The sequence below is a fragment of the Lactuca saligna genome, chromosome 5, assembly GCF_052625555.1.
Source record: "Lactuca saligna cultivar CGN05327 chromosome 5, ASM5262555v1, whole genome shotgun sequence".
NCBI classification, from domain to species: domain Eukaryota; kingdom Viridiplantae; phylum Streptophyta; class Magnoliopsida; order Asterales; family Asteraceae; genus Lactuca; species Lactuca saligna.
In genome coordinates this window covers 298234705-298258808 of record NC_136421.1, presented here as the reverse complement: position 1 = coordinate 298258808, position 24104 = coordinate 298234705, and the positions used below count along the sequence as shown (strand labels likewise).

At 33.5% G+C, this 24104-nt stretch overlaps 1 long non-coding RNA gene across 4 annotated transcripts in view; it reads right to left on the bottom strand.

Moving 5' to 3' along the window:
- Positions 1 to 17762, bottom strand: part of LOC145048319 (uncharacterized) — a 52816-nt gene extending 35054 nt beyond the window's left edge. The window contains exons 1-4 of one of the 4 annotated variants that reach the window (XR_013682800.1): positions 17514 to 17762; positions 14486 to 14658; positions 13981 to 14071; positions 9306 to 12090 (exon numbers count right to left, since the gene is read on the bottom strand). This is a non-coding gene — a long non-coding RNA (uncharacterized LOC145048319). Of the gene's footprint in view, positions 1 to 9305; positions 12091 to 12484; positions 13865 to 13961; positions 14072 to 14485; positions 14659 to 17513 lie in introns of those variants that run through there. The other 3 variants (XR_013682799.1, XR_013682797.1, XR_013682798.1) reach the window with 3 other exon arrangements.
- Positions 17763 to 24104: the final 6342 nt, after the last annotated feature.

Here is a 24104-nt window from a genome sequence, read left to right as displayed (position 1 = left end):
TTCGAGCTTGCCAAATGTCCTCCAAAGTAGTGAAAAAATGTTATGAAGTAAGAACACGAATAATATGCCAAAATAAAGTATTAGCTCGACCAAAAATATTTGTGTAGAATCTAACCATATATTTCAGTAATTAACTGCCAAATTACCATTCTTGAACTTTGAAACATTTCCGGGACTATTTTGTAATATTTTAAACTAAAGGGGCTATTTTTGTAATGATTTAAATCAAAAGGCTTGATTTAAATCTTGTATAATGATTGGAAGAGTTGTTTTGGTCAATAACTACCAAATGGAGGGTTGTTTTGATCATGTTAATAACAATGAGGGGCTGATTTGTAAGAACTTAAACCAATGGGGGCTGATTTATTAATTGATGTTGATCAATTAATAAAAGTGAGGGGTTGTTTTTGGGGAAAATCAATACCAACAAAGGGGGTAGGTCTTCGTGCTCAACACATCGGGAAAGATAAAAAAAACATGATAGGAAGGCAATAACGGGAAACCCCAATAGTGGATTCGACAGGAAAAGGAAGAAGGTTGGTCTCAAGATGGCTAGGCAGTGGTGGTGGAGCTTGCTCTGATGATGGCAAATTCGTCAGGGGAGGAGAAGCCATCGAGACCAGTGATCCTCTTGGTCTCACTGATCTCGTCACCGGCAGAAAACGCAAAGGGATTGGCAAGGCAGATCGCGGCTAGAACGGTGTCAGAAGTAGCATTCAGTGGTTGTCGACTTGCATTTTTTTCTCAGCAGGAAGCTCCCAGTAGAGCTGTTTTTGGTGTCTGAACAAAAAAGTCGGGTACCTAGAAATGACGACCTCAAGGGGCTTCTTGGGGCTTGCCCATCGATAAGGAGAGGGGGTGGTGAATAAAAGCGACAACATCCTCCCTTTGGCTTTGTTTTTCCGACGAGGCCAAAGAGATGAGAGAAAGACGAGAGGATAGAAGAAGGGAGAGAAACCAATAAAATAAAAATAAATGTGTACACGTAGCTTTCATTTGAAACCATTTCCCACCTTATAGAAGTCGATGTTGACTTTATGGTGATATAATATATTTTGTGATATACATCCCGTTTCTCGATTCTCGTGTTATAAAATCCTGATACGTAAGGTTTTTTTTTTTTTTTTTCTGAAAGTCTTTGCTTATTGTCATGGTCATGGTGATTCCATAAATGCACACGAATTCAATTTTGATATATAAAACTCCAGGAAATGGAGTTTAAAGTATTGCGATTAATTGGATCTGATTCGATAAATTTTACGAATCTGATTTTGTTTGAGATTAAAAATGTGATAAAAATGAAATTAAATAATAAACCATAGTCATAGTTCAAAATTGTACTCAAAAACTAATTACAAGGTTCATAGCTATTTCAAACGATGTAGTGCATAGTTTGTTTACGGAAAATCAGATAAATACTAATTTTTAGAACTTAAAAGAGGCGTAACTACCAAAGGCCTTCTAGCTCAGCAGTATTAAGTGTTGTTATCCCTCTTTGAGGTCGAGGGTTCAGGTATGGTTGTAGATATAGGTGGAATTAGGTGTTAACTTAGGAGTAGATTAGATTTTCCGGTTAAAAAAAGCGTAAGTTATTTATACTCTCTATTTCGGACATTCTTTATATCCACGGAATCAATAGAACATAATCTTTTCAAATTGATCATAAATTAGTCTTAGGTATACTCAATGCAGAAATTTATTTTTAACGTCACAAATAGAATTAAATTTTGGTGATTTTCGATTTGATCCTCAACGATACACGGTTTGTTGAGTAGTTTGAGACGTTTTGAAAGTAATTATGAATAGAATATCTTTAATATACAATATAAACATAAAATTACACACAATTGATCTTTAATACATAGTGGTTCACGGTGGTTTGACCATCAAACTCTGATCAATTTTTATCAATTGTTACACAAGCTAAACCGACAACCATTATTGTACCAGTGTTGGCTGGCACCTTCTGGCGTAATTCTTTGAGCAATGATTGTAGTTCTCTGCTTGTCAACTTCAGGAATACGATAGGTCTTCGCCTTAAAGTTACCCATAGCAACAATCAAATCCATATGGGTATTACTATAAGCATGCACGCTCGCCAAATAAATTCATATGCATACATAATGACAATTAGCTAGTTTATCTTGTTAAATTGAATGTGTTACAACCCTGATCGAGGGAGGATTTCTAATGTATACTTGTTGGTTCTTTATAGCTACTTTTGTAGCATCAATAGCCTCCACCGGTTGGAACTCACCAGCAATTTCAGCTAATTTTTCACGATTGTTTGCCCAGAAAGGGACACAAACATCAAATAGCCCAGCATAAAACTCTAGAAGCCGCCACCAGGAAATCAATGACTTATTTTCGCTCGCACGCGCATGCACGCGCACACACACACACACACACACACACACATATATATATATATATATATATATATATATATATATATATAGAGAGAGAGAGAGAGATCATTCTAATTTTGTGAGACCGAGACCAAATTTAAAAATAATTTTAAAATGCAAAATAAATAGAAAAATCCAAAAATTCGTTTTTTAAATATTATTTTTGAAACTTGAATTAAATAAAAAAAATAAAATTAAAATTATAAAAAAAAAAAAAAAATCCTGTTTTTTTTTTTGAAAAATACGTGAAATATTTTAAATAGAATATTACATTGACATATTCTAAAAAATAATTTTAAAATGCAAAATAAAGGGAAAAATCTAAAAATTCTTTTTTTAAATATTATTTTCGGAACTTGAATTAACTAAAAAAAATTAACAAAAAATATAAAAAAAAATTCTATTTTTTTTTAAAATACGTGAAATATTCTAAATAGAATATTACACTGTAGATATTCAAAAAATAATTTTAAAATGCAAAATAAATGAAAAAATCAAAAAATTCTTTTTTTAAATATTATTTTCGGAACTTGAATTAACTAAAAAAATAAAAAAACATCTCACGGTCTCACAAAATTAGGCCGTCTCATATGAACTTAACCCTATATATATATATATATATATATATATATATATATATATATATATATATATATACACACACACATATATACACACACATAGAGGCTCGTTTAGGCTCGATTACACTCGCAAGACCACTAAATTGTTCACGAACCGAGCTCGAGCTTCATTTTAAGGCTCGAATCGAGCTTGAGCTCGAGCTCAAACTTCCTCAAAATTACACGAGTCGAGCTCGAACTTGGCCAGGCTCAGGCTCGGGTTCGGCTCAGCTCATTTACACCCCTAGTTACACCCTTTCATGGCATTGGTTCAAAGACGACATCAATTACTAATAAAATTAACTACAATAACTAAGTCCAAATTAACTTTCAACAAAGAAAATATATAGACGTTATTGGCTATACATATTCTTTTGGGTATGATATGAAGACATTGGCTTCTAAAGGTTTCTTCACTAGCATCTCTTGGAATTCTACCCACGTCCATGCAAAGCAATGGTTTTAACGTCGGTAATTTATACTTATGTAACAAGTCGCTTGAGATGCGGTAGTTATAGTGATGTGGGGAATTATCACTCTGATGTCACACGTATTACCCGACTTGCCACATTATAGTGGTGGTTTGTTGGAAATCATGTTTTTTTATCAACACAAAGCATTGCCTACTTGTTGACAATGACATCTAAATTCCCCTGCCAAAAGTTATGACTAAACGGATCCCAGTACTCAAGATCCACATCAAAATGGAAGATGTTTTCCTGGGTTAATCAGTGAAGCCACAAAAGTAGCATTTTTTATTTTAAATGTCCACTGTTCCACACACGATACAAAAATTGTTTGTTGACTACATCTGAATATGACTATCCATATCCATTGTCGACCACATAACACACCCATCAATGTTAGGCTTATGGCGATACGTGCATCATAACGGTTTTTCATAAGCTTAATGCATGTCATCAAATACCAAGCGAACCCTATGAAAAGACCCGAGCGAGTGAAAATAAAAGAGTTGAAAAAACATTGGTATATTAAGTGTAAGGTTTAATAAAAACATAACTATGATGATCTAAAACAGAAAGATAAAAAAAAAGGGAATGTAAATGGGGTAAAACTTTTTAAACACCTTTACCACCTCTTGAGCAGCGATTCCACCAAACATGGCGCATGATCCCCAATGGCAAAATCACATAGGAGCTTATACTTGAATTCTACATTCAAAGATCAAGGCTCATGTGATATCATCGCACACCAAGTCTTCACAACTATCATTTGATATCACTTCTTGAGCACTCTTGTTTAGTTCTTTTGCAATATCAACAAACATATGTGCATCATCTTCTGATGAAGCCACTTGAAAGCGCCCCATATATATCACCCATGAATATGCCAAAAGCTTTGTATGCCAGATGCATAATGGGATGCATCGTGATCGAATTCGGAGTTGTTAAAACGAAATACTTTGGGATGTCTAAAGTTATCTCTCAAATTCCTAAAATGATACATCTATTACTTCTTGACCCCCTCCAACATATAATGGTTTGTAGTTCATGGCGTCTTTCAATATAGAACGACTTAGTTGTTAAGTTGACAAATTTTCTTCATGAAATTCTCTCATCCCTTATATCATACTAAACAAAACCTCAACAACATTTTTAAACTCTAGGATCTCATCGTCTAAACAATGCACAAGTGGAGGCTACAAATTTGTAATAATGGTAATCATATCGGATCATGGTTCCTCAATTACCATCAACATTACATACAATAACCACATAATTGTTAAATATTGATTAGAATAAACAATCTAGATTGAAGGACAACAAACTTGATTCATGTAAAATTATATTGAACCAACTATATATATATATATATATATATATATATATATATATATATATATATATATATATATATATATATATATATATATATATATATATATATATATATATATATATAGAGAGAGAGAGAGATAGGTTCAAATGTTTTTAACAAATATTGTGTGCCTAAATGCACCAATCAGAAATTAGCAATTAATTAATTAATTAATTAATTAAATAAGGGTAAATTAGTAATATTACATATATGTATTAATGAATATCCAAAATTAACAACTAATATCCATTTATTTAAGGGATCAATTTTTATTTACCTATTAAAACCCTACACCACCGTTTTTTCCAAAGACGTACATCACCAACACCTCGTCCGCCGACCACCATTGTTCCCACTTCTTTATGCTTGGTGGTCTTCATTGTCGACCAAATCCGCAACAAGTGGCTATTCCACCACCATCAAATTGTTGATCGGTCTTCATCATCATCGGGATCTATCCGAGATTTTGTATAAAGCCTTTATCGTTTGAACTTTGAAGTCTTGTTTATAATCGTTAGGTATGTATTTTTTGATGTTCTTTATTCTTTCTTTCAATTAATTGATAAAAAAGGTTAATTCGTTATGAATCGAAATTGATGTTTCATTCGAATGGGACATTCAATTTCATAAAGTGTGCAGTTTTTGATCTTCTTTATTGTTTCCATGGCCAACAGGTGATCTTCTTCTTCATCTTATTTTGATTTGAATCCATGTAAATTTGGATGTTTGGGTTTTCCTGAAAAAATTTATGATAATGGATGGGATATAACTCATGGTTGTTTGGGGTTGTTTCTTGAATTCAAGAAACTGAATTGGTAAGACTATCACTAATTTTTTTTGAAGAAACTGAAGAAGCACACCACGTGTTCGATAAAATGTCTCAATGAAAAAATAGTTAAAAATCATTAATGTTTTTACTTCACTTTGTTCCTTATTCTTTTCATAACTATATAACTCAATTTAGATTGGGTTGGATGCCATTTTCATAACAATAGGTTGATGCTAGTTCCTTATTCTGTCAGAATTTGTAGTTAAATACATTGAACATATCGAGAAGAAACACATGGAACCCGAAGAATGTTAGTTCCTTATTCTATCAGAATAGGTTGATGTTAGTTCCTTATTTTGTTTGTTGGATATATTCTTGATAATACAAATTCTTAAATAATATTCTTGCAGAATAGTTTATTTTGTAAGAATATTGTTGGTTGTATTCTGATAGAATTGTAGTTAATTATTTGTATGTTTAATGTGCATGTTTTACAAGTGTATCACTACAAATTACTTGGCAATGAATTTCTGGTAGAAAAGGCTTCAAGAATGGCTTGAAGACCTGATGGGAAAGGGTTGAAGAATGAATTAAAGAATGATCACACTCATTTTTTAAGAATGTTGTTATTTTTTTAATAATTATGCTTGTTTATTCTTTCAGAATGTTTGTTATTATTCAATAAATTACAATCATACAATGTAATTTTTTGATATATTATTAGTTCAAGAATCGATTTTGTATATTCTTTCAGAATGTATTTACTAGTTTATGTTTGGCATTCTGCCATTCTGACAGAATAAAATCAAAAAATACATTTACTAGTTTATGGTTGACATTTTATCATTCTGACAGAATAAAATCGGATTTTTAAATTTGAATTAATTTAAAATATTCAGATTTTTAAAAAATAAAGGAATTAATCATCCCTAAAAATCCGAAAATTTCCTTTTTTAATATAGGTTAATTGACTAAAATGCCCTTATGCTGAAATTTGTGATTATATGGTACATGCTATCCTATTCTACTACCATAGACCCTCAAATCATGACATTTGATTATATTCCATCCGATGGTCCAGATCTGTGCATTCTGGCACACAATAGTTAGTAAAAACAAAATAACCTAACCCTATATATATATATATATATATATATATATATATATATATATATATATATATATATATATATATATATATATATATAAGGGTAGGTTAAAATATAGATGACATCTATTGTGTGGACGTGTGGACAGTGCTATTCTATGAGAATGACTAACAAATTATAGATTGTTTAGTAATGTAAATACATTCAACATTACATAAATATCATCATTATCATGCATTCTCACTAATTCTTATTTATTTTGTTCTTACGCATCGTTTTTCATTAATTCTCATTCTTAGAGAATACAATTATCAAAAACACATTCCGACAGAATGAGAATATATATATATATATATATATATATATATATATATATATATATATATATATATATATATATATATATATGCAAGAACCAGTTATTTAGTTGTTGGTTCAATATAATTTTACATGAATGAAGATTGTTCTCCTTCAATCAAGATTTATTATTCTAATCAATATTCAACAATTATATGGTTATTGTACGTGATATTGAGGGTAATTAAGGAACCATGCCCCGACATGATTACCAATATTACAAATTTGGAGCCTGCACTTGCACTTGTATAGTGTTTAAACGATAAGATCCTAGAGGTTGAAGATGGCGAAGATGTCTGGTTTAGTATGATCCAAGGGATGGGAGATCTTCGGAAAGAAAAGTTGTCAGCCTAATGACCAAGGTGTTTTATATTAAATAAGACGTCATGAACCATGAGCCATATGTATGAAAGGGTCAAGAAGTCAGAGATATATAATTTTAGGACTTTGAAAGAGATCCATAGACATCTGAAAGTATTTTATTTTAGTGACCCCAACTTCAATCACCATGCTTCCCATTATGCATCTGGCATTCAGAGCTTTCGATATATTCATGGGTAATATATATGAGATGTTTTCCCATGGCTTCATCAGAAGACAATGGACATAGGTTTGTTCATATCGCAGAAAAACTAAACAAGAGTGTTCAAGAAGTGGAATTGGATGATAGTTCAGTAGATTTGATGTGCAACGATATCACCGGAGCCTTGATCTCGAGTGTCAAATTTATGTATAAGCTCCTGCATGCTTTTGCCTGTGGGGCTCATGTACTATGTTTGGTGGAATCGTTGCTCAAGAGGTGGTAATGGCGTTGTCTACAACGTTTTTCCCCATTCACCATGTTAATCCATCACATTCCCCTTTTATCTTTCATATAACAATGTTTTCAGCTCTTTTACTTTCACTCGATCAGGTCTCTTCCTGGGGTTCCCTTGGTACCCGATGACATGCATTAAGCCTATCAATAGTCGTTATGATGGACAAATTGTAATTTTTGGAACTTAATTCCATGATTCTTCTTATAAGGTGTGGTTCCTTGAGTTGCAAGTTCGCAAAGAGCCTAGCATTAATGGGGGTGTCATGTGATCGAGAAGGGATGTTGATAATCGTTGATCCAGATGTAGTCAACAAGCAACTAAGCAAACAATTTTTGTATCGTGAGTGTAACGATGGGCAGTTAAAATCAAAATTTGTTGCTTCTACAACATCCCTGACAAACATCTTCCATTTGATGTGGATCTTGTATACTGAGATTTGTTTAATCGTAGCTTTTGGCAGGGTAAGTTAGATGTCATTGCCAACTCTATTGACAACAAGAAGGTAATGCTCTGTGTTGATAAAAAAAAATAAAAAAAAATAAAAAAGCATGATTTTTTCAACAAACTAATGTTACAATGTGACAAATCGAGTAATATGTGTGACATTAGAGTGGTAATTCCCCAAGTCACTGATAACTATCGCACCTCGAACGACTTGTTAAATTAGTATTAGATACCCACGTCGAGAGCATTGGTCGTTGCTTCGCATAAGTATGGTCAAAATTCGAAGAGATGCTAGTGAAGAAACCCTTAGAAGCCAATGCCTTCATATCAAACCCAAAAGAATATATATGTGCACGTAGAAGAATATCTATATGGAGGCGGTTTGAAGAAGCTAAAAGTTTTTCAATGCCTCAACATGTTCTGACATTGCATCAATTGGGCGCGTTAAATGTAATTCCCACTTCATGTCTCACTTTTCAATTGGCTTGGTTTTAGAAGCGAAGTCACAGTGGTAGCATTGAAAAATATAGTATTAATTTTTATTTTATTTTAGTTACCATAGAATTATTATTGTGCTTATAAATAGTTAACCGTAACAGAAAAGCACAAAAGGTAGGCACAAAAACTATACTCGTCCTTTAAATAATGTTAGTGACATGTGAACCATTCTTTCTCTCTATCCTAATGATGTTGTAGAAATTAGTTTTGTTTTTTAGCACTCGTCTCATTTTGGTCCTTGAAGCAAAAACAATGTTACTCTTTTATAATAAAAAAAAGGTTCCTTGTTGATTGCTCGACTAGTATTAATTAATATATCTCCTTTATGGCGTTTCTCGATCTATAAGAAAATCTTTGTAAAGTCCCACAAACGTGAACCAACTAGTGATCGAACACAATCAAGATGCAAGAACAGTAAGAATTAAAAGGAGTAGAAGCAAAGAAGCTCCAACAATGCACACGTTTGTATTCAGCCGAAAATGTCAAGTACATTTGGAACACGCACACACACGTCCGGCAGACCAACAGTAATTCTGACACATTCACACATTCTGACACTATTTATAGGACACGACCAACCGCAAACGGGTTCACGGTCATGAATTTGAGCTAGCATAATTTCAGTCCTTCTCGATCAGCATCACATCAGAGTTTCCCATAGCCCCAAGCCACATTTTCTTTTCAATGATTGTGGCGATCATGCTTGTAAATTCTTTGGCAGTCGGCTCCATAAGCTCCGTCTTGCAGACAATTTGATGTCGAGACAAAGTGTGAATGTCCCGTTCCCCGAACTTCAAAAGATATTTTGCCGTACTAATGCTATGAGTACCAGTTGGAAATTTGATCACGGCAGTGGCTCTAGCTTCATCGAACACCCAGAATTCCATATTATCCAATGATCCATCCCGAAATTGTTAGACAATAGGAATCTCTTTTATTTTCTTCGTGGGAGGCCACATCACAAACTTCATCGGCTCGTTGGTATTAGGATCAATCACATCTTTGTTGCTCCTTATAAAGGATGATGCAACCTTCATTCTGTCAAAATTTCTCTTGACTTGATTTGCCAAGATCAGTTGTAAAGTCCCACAAACGTGAACCAACCAGTGATCAAACACAATCAATATGCAAGAACAGTAAGAATTAAAAGGAGTAGAAGCAAAGAAGTTCCAACAATGCACACGTTTGTATTCAACCGAAAACGTCAAGTAAACTTGGAACATGCACACACGTCTGACAACCAACAGTAACTCTGACACATTCTGACACTATTTATAGGACACGGCCAACCGCAAACGGGTTCACGGCCATGAACACCTTACAACCGTGAACACCAATCGCAAACACCTATTACATGACCAAAACCCTATTAGGCCTATAAAGATAGATGCCTAGCCCAAACCAACAAATTATCACCTAACAATCTTGCATTGTTATTCTTAATGGAGAGGCTTTATGTGAGAAACCAACTAAGTCATGTAAAAGAAATCGCTAAAGTCATGTTTGCACAAATTGATGATATTAAATAATTGTTAGATTAAGAAACGTAACGAGTGTTGTGTCCAACCAATAAGGTTTATATATCTTCTTTGTTGAAAGTTAAGTTGGTCTTAATTATTTGGTATTTATTTGCAGATAATTTAAATAGTATTTGATGTTGTCCTTGAACCAATGTCATGAAAGGGTGTAACAGTTTGGAAGGTATGTCGCAGTTGTTAGAAAATTAAGGGATCAGGATAACAATAAGTATAGATTTGGATAGATTCAAGAATCGTGTTTATCAAACACTTTTCGAAATTTGTAATTCGTCCCTTTTGCATGGGGTACACGAATTCAGAAGTGAAATAATCCAAAAATGAACCAATTTGAATTACAAGCCTAATTCAGATTTTGAAAATACATAATACATGTTAATGTGTTCTTTAGAGATTGAAAGTAGTTAGTTTTGACTCTAAATTGCATTTAGTTTTTCATAATTAGTTTAAACGAGTTAACTATTTTTTAGATGTATACATATTTATTGAATGTTGCTTTACTTCTTTTTGAATGTGAAGTCATTAAAATAAATCACGAACAAAAATTTCCAAAAATTATGTTGTTGTTTTTAGTTGTGATAACTAGGCTTTTAGTCTGACTAGCTCTGCTTGGTTTAATCTTGTTGATAAATTCAATCGTCCTGTTAATAGGTTTGAAGTGTACTTCAACAACAACGTGAGGCAATTGGTATGTGGTTTTCTTCGAGATAAGAAAACCATAAATGGAAATTCGTTTTGGTCCACCTCAAAGCGCTTCCCTCATCCGCTAAATTTTTTGGTTTCTAAAAAGAAGTCATTGATTTCCTTATGGCGGATGCCAGAGTTTGTGCTGAGGCATTTGATGTTTGTGTCCCTTTGTGGGCAAACAACCGTAAAAAGTTAGCTAATATTGTTAGTGAGTTCCAATCGAAGAAGGCTATATGATGCTACAGATAGCGGTGTTGGTGATATAGAAGTAACTATAAAGAACCTACAAGAGTACACTCGAAATCTTCCCTCGGCCAAGGTTGTTGAAACTTATTTGGTTTAATAAGGTAAACTAGCTAATTGTCCTTATATGTGCATATCTAACATCCCTAGTGAATAGTGTTATTATTTATTTGGCGAGCGTGCATGCTCATGGTGATAACCATATCGATTTGATTGTTCCTATGGGTAACTTGAGGCGAAGATCTATGGCATTCCTGAAGTTAACAAGCAAAGAACTACTCCATAAGGTGTCAACACTGATGCAACAATGGCTGCCAGTTTAACTTGTCTGGACCTGTACAATGTTGTGAAGTCAGGTCACATGGCTGATGACTATCATAACACAGATGCCAATGTGCAAGTTCCTTACATGTACATGTATAAGCCACACCAAAAGTTCTGGCGAAGGAGGAAGCTAGGTTGGAAATCCCTGCTTTACTGACATTTTGATCTTTTGCATAAGAGGTTGCATTCTCGAAACTCTGATTGAATACTTTTTTTATATTCACCTACCATGTAGATTGTATCTGTATTTTTGTAGGCTAACAACAAAGACATGATATTTTTCCATGCATCCATGATTTGTATCTCTAACATACAAAAACACATTCCCATGGTTTCTTGAGTTGAAGATACGCCACCATATAGTGAGGATGTGTCATCTATGGCACAAGCTACGCTACCTCGGTGCTTGATACGCCACTCTTGTGTGCATTGTTGTGTTCTGGGAATATTTAAGTGTTATTGGTAAACAATTAAAGCAGGATGCACCATTCAAAAAGAAGGATGTACCATCATGGAGCATGATGCATACCAAGGTTCATAGCATAGTTATCGATAGTGATAGTGAATAACTGTAAATAGCAACGAGCTACCTATATGCTTTGTAGCAATAGCGATGAAATAAAGCACGCTATTTCGTATTTAGCGATAGGCATAAAAAAATTAAAAATATTTATTATGTTCAAATATTATAGTCATTATAAATTTATAATCAATAAATAAGGAAACAAACCATTAAACTAGATAAAAACGTTCAAAACCTCAACCATTATCGCTTTCACTCTGATTTACCCGTTAAAAAGGAGGGGGGGGGGGGGGGGGGGGGGGGGGGGGGGGAAACATAATGTCACTGTTTACCTCGCTATTTGTTACTAAGCACTTAATAGCAAGCATGTACCTATACCCTACGCTATTCGCTATATCGACGGCTATGGTCGCTATTGACAACTATGGTTCATGGTGGGTCAACATGGCTCCTGATGCGCTGCTCATGTGTCAAGATCCCTAAGATGCTCAAAAATTATCCACATGTTGCTTAGAAGAATGAAGATGCTCTTGTGGAATGTTTAATGGCAGGTGTGCCATCATGATGCACCATGGTAGCTAATGATGTGTCATCATGGTCCATGATGCTCCATCATGTGCTTGGTTGAAGCTCATGAGGTTGAAAGTTCTAGAAGAACCCGCATAGTATTCTATGATTGGTTGGAAATTAGGATATCCCGTAATGGGTTAAATATGGATGGGCCTGACCAAATCATAATAGGGTTCCCCATGTTTGCCTATAAAATCCCCATCATCGTAAATTGCTAGATTTTAGTGAGAGCTCTTAATGAGATACAAAACTTGTTTTTGATCTGCTCATCTTAAAATTGTTGTTGTTCTTTGTTACTTACCTGAATTTCCTCCTCTATAGCTTTTAATTTTTTTTTTTTTTTTGCTTTTCTAATTCCAATTCCATTTGTAACTTTTATGTGGCAAAAACTTTTTTTGTCAAAATAGAACGCCCTTTTATATATCTGGGTACACGATGTAGTTTTTTCATACAAATTTCAGTCAACGAATAAGAAGGTTCCTCATTTAGGAATTCATTCCAAATAACAAAAGCAACTTAGATTAAAATTGAAATGGATAAATTATTCATGTGTGTCAAGATATTAAAAATACCCAAATTTCGTCGAGCTTCTTATTGACCATTTGATTTTTCTTTTTTGAAAAATGTTCAATCTTGTAACCTTCAATCAATGATACTTCTTCTCCTTTCTTTTTATGTTTTAAAAAGGTTGCTCACCATAAGTTTGTCAATATATATATATATATATATATATATATATATATATATATATATATATATATATATATATCAAGGTTGTAAAAATCGTTCGGCGGGCGGCTAGCTATAAACGATTAATCAGACTCGGCGGGGATTAATCGGGAACCCTAAATTATTATAAAATTATTTAAAAAACTTAATATTTTCTAACAAATTAATTATTTGGAAATTTTAAACTTTGAAATTTTAAAAAATTTAGTATAATATTTTAAAATTTAAAAGCTTAAAATTTTGAAATTTTGGTGTAATACTTGAAAAAAAAAATTGAATTTTTTAAATATTTCCGGCCGAGGACCGCCAAGCCCGAACCAATTTCCGCCAAGCACCTAATCATAATCGGTTCGAGACCGCCAAGCGATTAATCGACCGCCAAGGCCGATTTCTGCAACATTGATATATATATATATATATATATATATATATATATATATATATATATATATATATATATATATATAACAAGCAATGAAAGATTTAAGTTTTAAAGAAGTTGCTTACCTTGTCAACAATCTTTGCAATTAAAATTGTGCCAACCGCAGTTGGAACTTGATTAAATGATTTGTTTTTTCTTATTTCTAATGCTAACCGTCTGCAAACAATTAAAGTGAAAATGATTATTTCATGCAAAATGTAAAGATATAAGAAGCATTTTAGAAATTATGCAAAGTAAAGCCATAGGTCCCATTTCTATGAATTTTACAAAATTAAAAAACACAAGGGTTGTTTCTGTTATATTTACAAACCAAAAAAACAAGGACCATTTATGTCATTTGTTCATACTATTACACTAGGACCATTTACGTAATTTTGCAAAGTTAAACATATGGACCATTTGTGTAAATTTTGAAAAATAAAAAACACTTTCACCCATTTTTCCAAACCAAAAAGCACAAGGACCAATTCTATAATTATGCAAAGTAAAAACATAGGGGCCATTTCTATAATTATACAATCATACACATTAACACATACTATTTTACTTCAAATCAACATAGTAACATACCATGAGAAGTTAAACCAATGTTCTCATCTTGAAAAGAAACAACTTCGTGTTCCTCTTCTTCATAATCTTCCTCATCTTGGTTTAAACTAGAATAAGAAACTCTTCTCACATGACTTTGATGGAGAGAGAATGACTTCATTATTTCATCGGTAGGCAACACCTCATCTTGCAACCTGAGATTAGTATGAGATTAGTGTGTCCCTTATGAATCCTAAGATATATTACATCATAATTGGTATTTGACTTCTGAAGGTCAGATCTCTTCGATCCACTTTTTTCGAGCCAACCATCTAAGTAAAAATAACACACATTTGTATTTTCATGTAGGGTATTATCAAAACTTAGTGTCACAGAAAATACCATATTTGAGAAAGGAGTCTACTTAAACACTGCATATTGAACAACTTAATAAAAAATATATGGAAGACATTATTTCTATAATAGGAACAAATAGGAAAACTTTAGAAAGCATGTGGAAAATAGCATTGTACTTTCAAAGTTTGATGCTACAAGTGCTTGTTTTTGCACATCTGTCAAGTATTTTCCAGAAAAACCAAAAATGGATGGCAAACTTTAGAAAATATGCAGAAAATAGCATTGTGCTTCCAAAAATCTTATTTTTCAAAAAATTGATATGAAGATTATCAAAATTTGATGCTAAAAGTGTTAATTTCTGCACATCTTTTTCCAGAAAAACCAAAAATGGACAGCAAACTTTAGAAAACATGCAGAAATTAACGTTGTTCTTTGAAAAAAAAAAATTCTAAGAAATAGATGGGGTTAATGTCACTCTAGCCCAACCAACAATCCGGTTTTGTTTTAAATGGTCATTCATGTTTTTTTTGTAGTTTAAGGGCATAAAGTCTATTTTTTTTTACTAGCTAAAAGAAGACTTTGACTTGTAATTGCTGGTTTCTTTAATGATATCATTTTTTTCACTAAATAAAGAATTTAAATTAGATTCCAACTCAAAAATCCAAGTCAAAGTATCACCACTGTTACTCTTCAGCATATCTTCTCCATAAGCCCACCTCAAGAACTAGCAAAAGATAGTGTTTCATCTCACCTTAAGAAACTCTTTCTGTTTCTTCTATTTTCTTGACGTATACCAGTACTATGAAACTTTATTTGATTTTGAGGTAAGTATGAAAAAGGAAGTAATGGTGGATATAAGTGGAGTGATTAAATCGATTATTATTGTTTTTACTCTGAAGATGGATGGTGAAGGCTTTGTAAGATTAAATCATGGAGGAGCTCCATTCCATCATGATCAACATTTCTTTGCTTTCTCTTTTTCTTTTTGGTTCATTTTACTAGGATTCTCTTTCACCTTTTCCATCTTTGTCTTTTCTATTTTTTTGTTATTGTTCATCTTAAATCTGGTGGTGAGTATCTGCTTTCCATCTTTTTTTCTGTCACTTCCAAAATCATGATTTTGCGTTGAAAGATCCATAGCTTGTTAGGTTTTTTTTAGAGAGAGAAAATCAGCACGTGAAACAAAAAAAAAAAAAAAAAAGATGGTATGCTTTATTTTCAAGTTGTATGACCAGAACTCCAGCTTTAGGTAATGAATCGTATTTTTTAACAAATTTTATATAAGTGGCACACAAGTTAACAAATTTCATTTAATGACATGGCATTTTATTTTGTAGACCCCTATATTTTTTACAAAAAGACATTTTAAAACCTAAAAGCCGAAGTTAATGCCCATCGGATGCAAAAAATAAAAAATAAAAAATAATATGAAAAGACAGTTTAAAATAAAAAATTGATAGTTGGTTGGGTCACAGTGACATTAACCCAAATAGATATGAAGATGATCAAAGTTTGATGCTAAAAGTGCTAGTTTCTGCACATCTTTCAAGTATTATTCAGAAAAACCAAAAATGGACAGCAAACTTTACAAAACATGCAGAAAATAGCATTGTGCTTTCAAAAAATCTTATTTTTCTTAGAAATAGATATGATGATGATCAATATTTGACCTATGTTATTTTACATCTCTTCAAGGTCATCATCATTTAAATCATCACGAGCCCCATCAACTTATATATCATCAATCATCATCCGACAGGTTATATGACTCACCATGATATATCCACCTAACATAACTAACTAACAATCCCCATTTGCATCAAATGTGAGAATATAGTTTGTTCTATTATGATGTCGAAATTTTTTGCATATTTTGCAAGGGCTTGGAACTTTTGACAACACTTATTTATCAGTTATCAAAGTATGAAAAATTAAGCAATTCATTCACACCCAACTCATATCTTGGGTCCTTTGTCCTATGAACTATGTTCATCCAAGACTTGTCCATATGCTATGATAAAAGAAATTTTCTTGAAAAGTGTATAAATGTATAGTGACAATGATATAATTTAAGAAAGCTCAAGTGGGAAAGTTAAACTGAGCAAAAGGTTAATCTAAATTTTGTATATGAGATATAAACTAAAATGTACTACTAACTTACAACTTACAGATCTATTAAAGATAAACTAGCATACCAAATAGTCTAAAGTAGAATCTGGAAGTTGTGAAGTTTATTAACTCTTTTATGTTATACATATAATTACTTATTGAGGCCATCACAGATTTCATGACTCTTAAATAAAGAAAACAACATATTTATCTGTGTGCAGGCCTTAGAGAGGGAGGAAATCATGAAAAAATATCAAGAAGTTACGAGCTGGAAGAGATAATCTCCCTTCAGATGGTTTGAGAATGAATAGTGGAATTTGGATTTCAATTGTGGCTGATGAAAGAGAAGTGTGGAGACAACATCAGAGCATTGTTCGAATTCAACAGTTTGGTAGAATGGCGGAATAAACAAAAATGCAGCTTATTGTAAACTATGTGCTAATTTAATAATAGGAAATCAAGCTTTTCTGTTTGTTGAGAAAGTCATGTTTCAAGTTGTTATGATTTTAGCTACTATTTGGTTGAATGGAATCAAGGAGCCGATTGATTAGCAATTGATAATTTGATTAGCAGGGAAGTGATGTACGCCACATGAAAGCAGTACCTGTTTGACTTCTAGTGGAGAACAGAGGTCCGTCGAAGGGAGGGTGTGGACCGGCGGCGATAGACCGGCGACGCTGGTGCCGAACTGCCGATGGTTTGTGTGGCGGCTGTCGATTTAGGGCAAAGAGGAGAGAAGTGTTGACGAGAGGCTGGGGGTGATTGAACATTACGATGAAAATAGAAAATGGACATCTCAAACCTTTTCCTCTAAAAGACAACAGAAAGATTTATGAAACGCCTCCAGAGTAATTTTAGGTCACGTATACGGTATACCTTATCAGGTAGTATAATAAATATGTTTGATAAAAAGGGTTTTGATTAGGTGTGGACGAGTGCATAAAAACTTAGTTAAAGACTAGTCAAATAAAATATCTTAAAATTATGTCCGAAAGAAAACAAAGCTCTAAGTCATTTTTTAAAATAAAAAATATTAATTAATGACTACAACTTATAGTCATTAATTGTTTTCAATTTGTAAATGACTAGTGACCACTATTGAGTCATCACGGTTTAGCCGAATGTGGTTTGGAATAACAAATAATAGTTAGTGACTATTATTTTTGGTCATTTAATTTTCAAAATCAGTGGCTATTATTTTTTTTTTGTCACTAGGCATCTATTAGTCACTAATAGTTCTTATGATAATGAGAGTATTTTAATTTTATTCACAGTTTAGTGATTACTATATATAATTTGGTTATTAAATTTGTAGGATTATCAAAATTTAGTGACAATTAAAATGACTAATTGATGTTATTGACCAAATTTTAGATCGTCCCTAAAAAATTGATTACTATAAGGATTTTTTTTTGTAGTGATTTGAAGATTTACCATGGAACTCCATATTTAGGCAAGGCTCTATTGCACATCATGATGGATGCATTGTTGGTCTTAATGGCTCACTAATCTTAACGGAAGTAAAAGATGAGATCCATAGAATCAAATAAAGATTTATTCACATTATATTACCGCTAAACTGACTATAAACTTGCTTTTTTTAACAGCAACTATAAACTTACTACTTTTGTAGATGTATTCTTAGCAAAAAACAATTCTTACCCTTTCTTCGTAATTAAAAAAGATGAATATTATAATACGTTGGTGATTTGTATTACTAATATTATTTAAGTGTAAAATGATTAATTTGTTGATCAATGTAGGGATGTCAAAAATCCTCATAAGACCCCGCTCCCGTATCTTTAGAATGTTGATATCACAGAAGGTGAATGCATGTAAAGATGAATTCCACTACATCTTAGATAATTATAAGAATTTGGAATTGTAAAATGTAAAATGAGCATAATTGGAGTAATGTCTGGTTGATTTGTTCACAAAGAATGGGTCATAAAGAGGCATAGTATGCATGTTTATAACATGGAATGACTAGTGTTTTCTAATTCAATTGATTAGTTGATTAGTCGAAACATTATACAAACATTATACAGTGAATAATACATAATTGTTATGGTGATTAAATAATATGGATTTATTTATATTCAATGGGTATGATACCATAGTTAATTAATTTATTATTGTGTTTCACTTTACATGTTTTACTTCCCTGGGTAATTTAAATATCATTCAAAACTTCACAGTCGTTCATACTTTTGGAAGTAAGTAGTGAATTAAGATTGTCATGAATCGGATTATAGATTGTCCATAGGGATTGTACGTTGCATACAGATTACTACAATACTCATGAGCACTTGAAAATAGGGATTTTAAGTATTGGATAAACCCATGCTTAGATATTACTTCATGGATTTAATCACAAGTAACTCTAAGATGATACTATATTCTATTCTTCAAACAGACATACATAAGTTGTAATTTACAAGTCGTTTGTGCATTGGTATTGCGAAAACACATCATTAACATGATGTTATAAAACGTAGTGCCATGTATTATTTGGTGATTAAAGGTTACAGTTATGTAGTCGAAGTTTATTCGTTCATTTTGCCTTAACAAGAAAAACGATATATGTGGGCCCATCAGTGGTTTGAGGTGATATATGAAAGACATACGCATCGTTCGGACTAAATTGATATGTTCGATTTTATAGTCTAAATTTGACAATAAATCAGGAAACCAGGAAACAAACAAATAAACATGAGGTTGATCATTTAATCCATGACTCTGTTCATACGATATCTTGTAGAACGAAGGAATAACTAATCACTTATCTTAGCATCAACATTTGATTTGAATCAGAGTTCGGACTGGCTTTGGAAAGCAAACTTTGTTGTTTGGTTCAAAATTATACTTACAATTGTAGTTATAGATTTATATAAGTAGGTGACTGTTGGATTAAGGTTTCTAAGCTAATAACTAAATTGTTATATTTTTGTAATTGGAAGCAATTTCCTTTTTGGGTTGCATTCATAACTAGAACTTGATTAGAATGACATTTATAGAGAGAGGATAAATTTATTAGTTTATTATATGATTAAAATGTAATAAATGATTTGTTAATATATTATATGATTAATATATTAAGTGGAAATAGACAATTGATTTGTTGATTCATTACGTGATTAATAAATTAAAATAAGATCAATTGTTAAATAGTTGATTTGTTAGTTTATATGATTAATAAATTAAAATGAGATTAATTACTTAATTAAAGGTGCTAGTTGAACAAAAGAGACAATTTTAGAACCATCCAAGCATGGATGGTTTTTGGGAGCTCTTCTGGGGTGTCTGGAAGCCTCCTGGTTGCATAAAAGGAAGGAATTTGAATTAAGATTAAATATATTATTTAATCAATTCAAATCTTGCTTTGTTTGCAAGTTACCTAAACTATAAATAGGACTGAAACATCCCAAAAAATACAACCCATTTTTTTTAACATTAACTAACAACATAATCTCGAATATCATATAATCAAACCATGTATCGTGTATCTCAAAAAGTCATAACAATGTATCAAATCAAAACTGATATAAAAAAAACATGTGGAAAATATCAGAGTATAACTCCCAGGGTAAAACTGTGGTGTGTGTCATGCCATCAACCCGAGCTCTTCACCTTGCTAGTCAAAGTACCTAAAACCAAACTGAAATTGTAAGCACGAAGCTTAGTGAGCTCCCCCAAACTACCACATACCATACATCAACATAATAAACATATACAACAAATAATGGGCCCGCCTGGCATCGGACCGAAGTCCCGAATTAACTGGATATAACATATCATGAACATATAGCATAATCACATACTGTATCGGGCTTGCCTGACATACTACACATAACAACACATGCATGAATCACGGAGACATCAAGCATACACACTACTGCTATCTAAACGGGTCGGCATTGTGGTCGTAGACACGTTACTACTAGAAGGGAACTCACCTCGTAACGATGGCTGCTGAGATGCTAAGTCTGAAATTGGCTGACTGCTGCTCTAGAATATCCCGACTACAAATTTCATAGACACTAAATTAGATATTGATAACTGTTCTCAGGGTAAAATGACTAATTTACCCCTGGTCAAAGTCAACTTTCAGTTCACCGGACTCGCCGAGTTGGGCCGCCAACTCGCCAAGTCCCTAACACCTTTTCTAATTCTCCACTCGGTTCAACTCGTCGAGTTTGGCAACAACTCGACGAGTTCCTCTTCCAAGATAATGTCGAATCTACCTTCATCCGACTTGCCGATTTGTATCAACAACTCGTCGAGTTCTCCTTTATCATATGAACACGCCCAGTCTATGACTCGCCGAGACGTATGAACAACTCGTCGAGTCCGTCTTCTTCTAGATCCAAGTCTTAACTCACTGAGTCCTTACTCTACTCACTACACCAACTCGCTACTACTGAACCGGGAGTCTAAGACTCGCGATCCGACTCATCGAGTCAAAAGAACGACTCGTTGAGTCTGTTGCATGCAGATTCCATACAATCGATTCTAATCAACTTTAGTGCATCCAATTCGTAGATCTAAGCTTCTGGGACTATCTGAACACGTAAAGTTGCTAACTTTACGTGTATCTAAGATGCAATGAAGCAATAACACTCAAACCTTGCTATTATGGGGGTTATTAGACTAAAACAAAGCCATGGTTGCCAAAAGGTGGTCTCATTGAGCTTCTAGAGCTCAAGAGAGGCTCGATCTGAGATATGACTCGATCACAAGACTTTATCACAAAGGAATTGGGGTTTTTGAGCTTAAAACCAATAATTTGGAGACAAACTAGATCTATTAGCATAATATTCAATATGGAAACTTCATTACCAGAAGGGATGACCAAAGAGGAGTGTATTCTGGATCTACTTCTTCTTCCTTGAGCTCTTTTACCTTCTTCTTCTTCTCCTTGCTCCAAAATGCACCAAAGTTCCTTCACAAGGAAAAGATCACTCACACACACTTCAAGGAGGCTAGAGTTTCGGGAATAAGTCTCTGGGAAGTGAATGAGGCTGGTTTGGGGCTATAATGACATTTAAATAGGGTGCGAACCCTTGAAATTAGGGTTTCATCGGACTGGCAGACTCGCCGAGTCCGAGAATATGGACTCGTCGAGTCGCCAACTTAAACCACGTGCAAATCCCATCTCTACTTGACGAGTCAGGCTACTAACTCATCGAATACCCCTCAAGAATGAAAAAAATAATTTATTTAAATCACATACCAGAAAATGGGGCGTTACAAGGACCCCTTGGCTTACAAATTTTGTGCATACTCCTTCCTAGAGGCTTATGAATGAAAAATATATCTCTCTCCTTTATCCTAAATTGTCTTCTAGTTCCAGGGTTTGAGTGTGAGCCAATTGAGGAATCATCCTTTTGGTACTAGCTTTCTAAACTCTTCAAAGGAAGGATTAAATTGATTTGTTTACTACAACAAATAAAAGGTATGTAACCCTAGTTTTTGTATTGTATTTTGGTTATATTAAGGTTCATATTGTTTTTGTTTTTCATTATATATTGCATTCAAAGTTTATAACATAGATCCTTTAGGTTGCATGTGCCCTTAAGTAGCACATAGTTTTGTAACCTATAAAACCCATCAAAAAGAACCATGCTCCAGCTATTTCGATTCCAAGTTCAAACCAAGCTCCAAGCTATTTCGATTTTGAGCATTAACTCTTAAGAAAAATATTTTTAGTGGCTTTCTTCAAACTCTACAATGAAACAAGTAAGCATTTATATTTTTAGTTTATCAAATTAATTTAATTTTTGTTGAAATTGTTATTCTTTATGTGAAATTAGTAGTTGTTTACCTAGAAATTAGTTGTTGACTTATTGTTAGTGTAACATATGTTTTCTTGGATGAATCGAATTAGGGTTTCAGAGGGTCAAAAGGTTAGATTTTGGTGAAAGGGGGTCATCACAACGTGAAGAGGGCCGCATGAAGATTCCATATGGGACAGAGCTCATGACGTGAGCAATAAGAGCTCACGATGTGAGGAGCGTTGCAGCCCAAGCCCACGAAGTTTTAGGGTTTCCCATGTATTTAAGCCCTCCTATCTCGGATTTAGGGTTCATTTCTCAGCCTCCACCTTCCCCTAACTCAAAAAACCCTATCCCTAATCCATATTGGTGATTTTGGATCCATTTTAGTGTTTTGGTGGCTAGACTATGAAGAAGAAGAAGAGGTTCTAGAGTGCTGGTTCAGCAAGTAGGCTTCATCATCATCATCCTGTGCACATTTTAAACCATTGTAAGTATCCAATATCCAATCTTTATGAGCTTAATTTTCTAGATCTAAGTTCTAAGCTCCTTTTTGCATGTTTATGTTGGTTTGCATGCTTGGGATCCATAAAATTGGAAACTTTATGGATCAATGAGTCATTCTATATGATTTAGTCTTATAGATATGGAGTGTGGTTGTAATTTATGAGTCTTGTCTGAGTTTGGGGCCATTTCTTGTCATTTTGACCTAAGATGGGTTTAGGACATGCTTGGGGAATGCATGTCCATCAAGTAATCATTTTTATTAGCGTTTGGAGTCCTTGTTAGCTTCTAAAATAAATAGTATTGAGGGATTAACGGATTAAGGACTTAAAAGTTGGTTTTTTAGCATTAAACTGTTCTCAAGATGTAATGACACAAGGTCTCACAACGTGAGAAGCGTTGGTCCCATTTCTGGTCATCTACTTGGGGCTCACGACGTGAGAAAGGATTCTCATGACGTGAGGACAACCCCGTTAAGTTTTCATTAAATGAGTTGATTATGTTGATTCGTGATGAGTTGGGATCTAATTGAGTGAGATCTCATGATGTGACCAAGGCTGGTCACGATGTGAGATGTAGTTTTTGGGCGTTTTGGGCCTTGTTAGGCCCTAGTTTTCTAGATGTGGGCCTTTTGGTGCTTGGGACAATTTGGATCTTTGGGTATCTTTTAGGAGTTTGGGCTTCTTTAGATTAGGACCAATATGGGTTTTGGGTCGATTAGGAAATTGGGCCTTAGTGGGCTTTTGATGCTATTGGTGAGCCTCAGATTTTTGGCCATGTGAGGAAAGGGTAAAATGGACTTTTTCCCTGAGTGTCGAACAATCAGACTTGAGCCCTAGCTTTGGGTTATGGACCAATTATTAATTTGGTATTATTTATTGGTGCTAGCGCACGGGGATTTTTCGGATCGGCAGTCT